The sequence below is a fragment of the Engystomops pustulosus genome, chromosome 1 (genome assembly GCF_040894005.1).
Source record: "Engystomops pustulosus chromosome 1, aEngPut4.maternal, whole genome shotgun sequence".
NCBI classification, from domain to species: domain Eukaryota; kingdom Metazoa; phylum Chordata; class Amphibia; order Anura; family Leptodactylidae; genus Engystomops; species Engystomops pustulosus.
Window position 1 is genome coordinate 155,668,843 of NC_092411.1, and position 8,531 is coordinate 155,677,373.

The window sequence follows — 8,531 nt, forward strand, 5'->3', positions numbered from 1 at the left end:
CTGCTAAGGGGAGCAAAATTTTAAATAACAACTAATTACACATTAGCTTATATTTTGAGTGCCCACTTGTATATGAATTATGCTGATTCCTGGACTACCCCTTTAATAGTATGGGAAAAGAATTCATTCCTTGACCCTGACCAGAGTATTAGCACATTGTCCAAATATGTTGCACATAGCATGATTTTTGACACAAAACAATTCAAGCCCATATGTAAATTCAAATTCTGCAAGAAATAAATTTGCAAAAGCTGGGGCCAAATGGGTTCCCTATAGCAGTCCCTGTGCATTGTCTATACCATTTTCAATTAAAGATAAAGGCATTATGTTATTATATATGTGATACTTTAGGATTCATACAACTTACAAACTTCTCTTCCTTTCCAGATCTCATTAGGATTTTATATATTGCTCCAACCCCATTCTGTTGTTTTATTCAAGTATATCAACTATACACATCTATGGAGGCCAGTTTAAAAGTATCTTTCCAATGGAATTCCTCAGCCAACTTCAGAAGGGCCTTGTAAATATGAGCGGACACTGCTCAACAAAGGTCTTAAGAACCATTCCAGATATTATGGCAATGGGACCATTAGGAATCCACATCCCACACTATTGGACAGTCAAGTGTTGTGTGGATCTTCGGTAAGAAGTACCACTCCTGCAGGATATTATTCTAGTGGGGGGAATTTCTTTTCGGTAGGATCCCCATTTCCACCCCTCGCCAAAGAAGGCCAAGTAATTTATTCTTGTAGAGCATTTCATACATATTCCTACATAGGAATTGGCATTTGGGCAGTATTGTACAAGTTATTTAGAAAACACTGATCAGGGTCAAGAGATGAACTCATTGAATTTGTGGATATGCTGAATGATTTTGCGGTAAATATGTATTTTACAGTATGTATGTATGTATGTATGTATGTGATGGTGTCTTGAGAAATAAAGGGTTTGTGAAACTGACTGTAACAAATTTGTTGCTACATTTTGAGTACTACCCTTCCCCCCAAAAAATGTTAAAAAAGTGGTTCCATATGGAAAGTTCCTATGTCTTTGGGGGATTAATTCAGAGGATGAAAATTATGAGATACAAGCAGAAGAATTGAAATTGCATTAGAGATATTTGGATACACAGGGGCGGTCATTAGAGAGGGATATGGGAAGATCGCCACCCAGAATAGAAGGCAATTGATATACAGTATGTTCATAACAAAGCGATAGTAGCATTTTAATGAACTAGGAGCCTAAGAGATGAATTAGTAACCAATAGAATAGCAATAGAACAAGTGTTTAGAAAGAACAAGGGGCACTATTAGCAGTCCTTCGGCTGAGACATTCTTTGACATCACGTTATATATCATGGCTTAGCAGAGTATGAAGCAGGTGGAGCTCTAACTATAATCAGCCAGAGATGCAGTCTTCATATACAAAATTGTAGAGTTAAAACGTCTTATTCTTTTTTTCACATCATTAAAATGCAGGCATGCAACAGGGAGAGATAAGACCACAGAAGACCAAAAAGAGTGAGAGGGCAAGGATGAGGCAAGATGAAGCGCTAAGACTTTTTTTAAAAAAAAAATTCCCTTAGTCTGATCAATCCTTTTCATCAACTCATCAACTTGTTATTTCAGGGCATATCCACATACAGTGGATTAGTGGTGCCACAATAGGCTCTTTGTATAAATTTTAGCTGCATTTCTAATCAAATTTCTGATATATTTTACAGTTTTTAATCCCCTGAAAATAGTGTTCCACTGGCGGGGATTTATGGAAAGTCTTCTTTTTTTCTTTTTTCCCTTGGCCTCCACAACGGCATTGATAGTAGGAGTAACAGAGGAACTAAACCTAGGATAGGACAACAGCAGACAGGACTTTCCTTCCAAAAGAAAGATCTAGATCAGGCCCTAAGTCTAATTTGTAAGTGGTATACGATTTCTTCTAGGTAGTTGCCTTGCAAATCTGCTTTATGGATGCTAATGCCTTTTCTGCCCAAAAGGTATAGACAGCTCTATTAGAGTGGGCTTTCAGTTGAGCCGCAATAAGCAACCCCTCAAGCTGGTAACAAAAGAGATGGCAGATTTCATCCATCTCGCTGTTGTTGATTTGCTGGCTGTAGACCCTCTGTGGTTTCCTTGAAATTGGACTAAAAAAAAGTCATCAGAAGTTCTGTAGCTTTTGGTAGCTTCCAAATATGCTAGAATGCATCTTCTCACATCTAGGGTTTGATTTTGTATTTTTTTGGAAGACAGACAAGTCACAAAACGACTTTTATGCATTTTATTTTGCAGCTAAAGTAAGCAGCTCCTAGTGCTTACAGTGCGGTTGGGCGTTTTTATTGTACAGCGCAGCAGTGTCTGCTAGCTTTATCAGAGGGTTGTAGCACTTTGGGTGACAGATCATCTTTAATGCTAAATTACTTTGAGAGAGTGGGATCTGTGGGCAAGCTAACTGGCCTCAGCTTGAGGGCATAGACTGACGAGGAGCACAAAGTAGGCATCATTCTGATTGTTTTCAAAGGGGGAATCACATATGATAATTTGGTAAAATCACTACAGCTTCACAGTTACGTTATAAAATTGGCAGCTAAAATATTAAATAAAATCAGTGTTCGCATTTATTAAATTATTTTATTTTGGAATTCACTGTGCATGTGAAAAAACAGCAAACAATTAAAATCGGATACACAGTACCCATCGCAATTGTATACATCAATTGGTGTATCACAGACTTTGCATTAGTATAAAATTATACAGTAAGTGTCTAGGATTTCTAGATAAATACATAAGCATTAGGAATTAGTAAATAGTTTGATGGAGAGAAAGGCTACAATGGAATTTCCACTTTGGGTCACTTTATTAGGCACATCCTTCTACAATGATCGCCATCTACTGTATATATAAATTACCAAGTAGTTGTGATTGCAATGATCATTTCATAGATCACAGCAAATGCTGGGAATTTGTGATATACAAATCTATACTTATGCTGTATCATTACTGTTTTCAGCTGACAACCCTGCTTAACAGCTACTCATCTACCTTCCTTGTTATTCACTCTGTAACTCAAGACTCATTGCAGACACATTGTCAGGACGTTCAGTTTTGAAATTACTTAGTAATATTCAAAAAACAAAAACAAACTTACACATCTGATAATTTATGGGAATACAATGACAGTCAGATACAAGCTACATATAGGCAATAAGAAAGAAAAAGAAATGGTAGAGTTGTTACCAAAAGAACAACATTTGTACTGGATATGCTGTTTAAATTTTAATTTAGGATAGTATGTCACTTAATCAACAGAGCAAATGGGGCAATACCAAAAATATGCAGATTTATTGGTTTTACTTCTTTACACTTGAAAACCACTTTTTATGGAAAATTTTCACTTTTTATTTTGCTGCTTACACCCAGGGCCAGTTAACAGATGAAAAAAGTTGATAATGGATTCATTTTATTAAAGAGTAATAAGTGGTAATAGGATGGTCGTGAAGGGGTTAAAGAGCAGTTCATGCCCACATAGATGACACTACATGGATGATTTTGGGTACTATGGTGTCATATATAGTGGCACTCTGCAGTGCACAAAAGGGAAGGGGCGTTAATTTTTTTTTTGCCTCTCTGTGAGCCGGAAACAGGCTAGTGCTAGTGCTGTATACGCAGCCCCCGGGTTACGTACAAGATAGGTTCTTTAGGTTTGTACTTACCGTATATACTCGAGTATAAACCGTCCCATATATAAGCCGAGGCCCCTAATTTTGCCACAAAAAAACTGTGAAAACCTATTGACTCGAGTATAAGCCTAGGGTGGGAAATGCATTGGTCACAGCCAGTTTATAGCTAGTCAGTCCCCTTCCCCCCTAGTATATAGCCAGGCCCATGCCCCCACTAATATGTAGCCAGTCCCCTGCCCCCTAATATGTAACCAGTCACCTGCCCCCCAGTATATAGCTAGGCCACTGCCCCTCTAGTATAAAGGCAACCCCTGCCCACCCCTCAATATATAGCCAGGCCGCTGCCCCTCTAGTATATAGGAAACCCCTACCCCCTAATATGTAACCAGTCCCCTGCCCCCCCTCAATATATAGCCAGCCCGCTGCCCCCCCAATATGAGCCCCCTGTCCCTGTAGTTAGCCAGCCCCCTGCCTCTGTAATTAGTCAGCCCATTTGCCCCTGTAGATAGCCAGCCCCTGTTTGCCCAATTCATAAAAAAACAAAGTCAAAAGTCACTTTTCCAACGCCCCTCAGATCCTCTCTTCTGCGGTCCAGCAGTGGGAGGTATGTTAGACGATCCGGCACACAAGGTGTGACGTCACAGCAACCAGCAAGCTTCACCAGAGGTCACAGTGGACAGAGAGGTCCATTGGTAACTAGAAGTCGGCTGTAAGTTGGGTGTCCTTAAGTCAGGGACCGCCTATACATGTTCATATCTTTTCACTAAGCCACGGATGCCAGATCTTTTCATGTGAACAATACTACCAATAAAAGATGCAATTAAAGTGGTTGTCTACTTTAGTAAATTCTAGCAAATAATTGATATTGTTTGTGTAATAAAAAGTTATATGGTTTTCTAGATTTCTGCTTGCCGTCTTCTTGTTTCATTGTTTACTTCCTGTAGATAAACACCGGGTGTGAAATGAAACACCAGCTCACCTTCCCATGTTATGCCACGTGTCGAATCCGGCATGGGCCACCTTCCTGCCAAGGCATGTAGTATGTGAAGAATATAATCACGGTGATAAACACCGATCCATGGTCATGTAAGGTCACACAGGTGCACAGCTCGTTATATCTCCAGCTCTGATTACACTGTGTTATAACGAGCCGTGGACCGCTGTTTATCTACATGATGTAGATGATGAAGCTTCCTGTTGCATAACAGCAAGAAATGATATAGAAGACAGTGAAGAATTGATACAGAATGTATATTGGAAAATTGTATAACTTTTCATTACACAAACAATATCAATTATTTGCAGGAATGTCCTTAAAGTGGACAACCCCTTTGAGAGACTTCAGGAGTGTGTGGAACAACCTATCTATGCTTTACATACTGCTAGCTCTAGTTTTTTAAATTTTTTCTTGAATAGTTATTTTGTTTAATTAAAAGTAGGCCAACACCTCTTTGAAGTGTTATCACAAAGAAATAATTATAAAATGCCTTGTTCAGCACAGTCAATTTTTTCAGGGGAATATACAGTAAATGAGAAAACAATTTATTTCAGAGAAGAGACATTATGCAGATGGTACATAAAATACTCTGGCCAGTAGCTTCTCAGACATCTTTATGCTCACCAGGGTGAAACACTCCCCCAAATTTAAGGGGCCATAAATCTGTTAATAATTAAAGGTGGTTTTCAAGCATTAATATTCGTGATTTAGCTGTTCCAGTCTAACAAAATACAAAACTGGTGCATGTGTCAAGTAGTGGTCATTCACTCTAACTGCTCAGGTCTCACATATCGTTTGATGATGATGATCTAAGCTGGGGATAGGCCGACAATAAACATAAATGGATAACCCATTTAATGTGCTTGATTGGTCACACTTTACTTGTTCTGCAAAATGTGCATCTTATAATAATAAATTCAATAAATACTGTCTAATAAAGAAGTCACTACAAAAAGGGAATTTTACAAAAGAGAGAGGAGAGAAAGAGAGATATATTATCCTTGCAGAAATCAGTACATTAGGAGCAACACTGTATTAAACAGTTGTTGATCATTAAGTGACACGTAGTGTTTAATTTGTCTGCACTGCGCTCTCTCTCTTCTTTTCCAGACACTGACTTGTGATGCAGGCAGGATGCAGTTAAATAAGCCCCTCCCCTCATCAGGCACCCTATGTTATATAGGATCTTAAAGGGGTTGGCCACTTGACCTCATGTTTTTTGTAATGAGTGTGTAAATGCAGGTTATTAGGTAATTTACCAATACACATCAATTAAAAGTTCTGCTCCGCTTTCTTGGTATGTGAAGTGAGGCCTCCTGTCTTTTACCTCATCAGACAGACATTCCTGACCATAACATGGCTGTAGATGGAGGGTCATGTGATCTCTAACCGTTAATGAACAATCGCCCTGCCAGGACCTTATAATAGTATTCATGAATATAAGATTAATGTCTTGGCAATTACTCATGACCAGTTAGAGATCAAATGACCCTCCAACTGTGGCCATTTTATGGTCAGGAATGTCTGACTGATGAGGTAAACTCTGGGGAAATCTATGCCAGGTCATACTTGGTCTAAACAAGTCCGACCTGTCGGAGACTGCACCAGAATCTACAAAGAGGCTCTGGGACGCCAGGGGGATTTTAAGACTGACATTTGGAACTCCAATCTTAATAAATTTCCCCAATTATATTTTAAATACAGAATGAAAGTCTGACTGCACCAAAAATGTCTTCATCTCCAAAGTCCTATTTTAAATTCAAGAGGTTTGATGGAAGTTGATGCAGCTTAGTAAGAAAAAACAATGTTCAACGAACCCTCTGAATGGAGCAGACCATATACAAAAGAATCCAAGTAAAATGGTAGAATTAGACATGGTACATAACTGCTACTTATGATACATGGTGATTAGATATAGGGGTTGTCAGAATGTTTTCTTTGTTTTTTACTCTTTAAACCCTTCACGCTGTGCAACGTATATAATCGCCACAGAGCTATGAAAGGTGTATGAAGAGGCCTCACGGGCTGAGCCCTCTTCATACAGAGATGGGCTTTGCTGTATATTGCAACAAAGACCCATCGCCATCACCCGCGGTCGCTGCTTGCACTTAAAAGATGGCAGCGCATGGGTCGTGCCATCTTTCTTCAGATCGTCGTTCCCCCGAACGTCATTGGGGGGCGGCGATTGGTTGCCATCACAGCCTCGGGTCTTTGTGAGGCAAGACCCGAGGCTGCATGGTTTCTGCAGATTCATTACAATGAGCCAAAAACGCCATATACTGCAATACAGTAATAGTGTAGTAATAGAGTAGTAATACAGAAATAGTGAAAAAAAAAAAAAGGTTGAAAAATGTAAAAAATGTATAAAATATTACAAATTCAAAATCACCCCCCTTTTCCTAGAACTGATATAAAACATAATAAACAGTAAAAATCACAAACACATTAAGTATCACCGCATGCCAAAATGCCCAATCAAAATATTGAAATGGTTCCCTCCATAACGGGAAATGGCGCCCAAATGTCTGAAAAGCGACTTTTACTCCTTTTTACATGACATAAAAAATGCAATAAAAAGTGATCAAAATGTCACATAGTCCTCAAAATGGTAGCAATGAAAACGTCATTTAACAAAAAAAAAAAAAGAACAGATATGTTGAACCTCCGTTCTTCACTTTTTTTAATGGAGGGAAGGACTGGTGAATTTAGCCTAATACAACAAGAATACTGCTACTGCTGTGCAAATGAGGGCTTAAAGGAAACCTACCACTTGAAGTGGCAGGTTTCCGATGGCAATACCGGGCACCAGCTCAGGCTGAGCTGGTGCCGGAGCTTATTTTAATTAGTGTTTTAAACCGCGGTATCGCGGTTTAAAACACTTTTTAAACTTTATAGCCGGCGCAGGCAGGTACGCGCTCGGCGCTTACCGTGCATGCGGCTACATAGGAAGTGAATGAGAGCCGCGTGCACGGTAAGCGCCGAGCGCGTACCTGCCTGCGCCGGCTATAAAGTTTAAAAAGTGTTTTAAACCGCGATACCGCGGTTTAAAACACTAATTAAAATAAGCTCCGGCACCAGCTCACCCTGAGCTGGTGCCCGGTATTGCCATCGGAAAAAAAAAAGGTTGAAAAATGTAAAAAATGTATAAAATATTACAAATTCAAAATCACCCCCCTTTTCCTAGAACTGATATAAAACATAATAAACAGTAAAAATCACAAACACATTAAGTATCACCGCATGCCAAAATGCCCAATCAAAATATTGAAATGGTTCCCTCCATAACGGGAAATGGCGCCCAAATGTCTGAAAAGCGACTTTTACTCCTTTTTACATGACATAAAAAATGCAATAAAAAGTGATCAAAATGTCACATAGTCCTCAAAATGGTAGCAATGAAAACGTCATTTAACAAAAAAAAAAAAACACGACCCATTGTTCCGTAGAGATGTCATTTGGAGCGCAGAGTGAAAGTTGGAAAAACTGAGTCCACAAGAACGCACATGTGGTTTTATTTTCAATTTTTCCACATTTGGAATTTTTTTTCCAGTACACGGCATGGAATAATAAATAACATCACGGGAAAGTAAAATTTGTTATGCACAAAATAAGCCCTCACACGCTCTGTACATGGAAAAATGAAAATGTTATGGATTTTTGAAGGTGGGGAGCGAGAAATGAGCAAAAAAAAAAACCTGCGTCCTTAAGGGGTTTTAAAGTGCCTCCAAATGCCCAACAATAAATAATAAAACTAGTATGCCTTTTTTCTCCCCAGGAAATCCAGTACTCCTCCTTTAAAACACAGATAGGCCACTTTCTCACTTGCATATATTATTTTGACATCTATAAACCTAAACA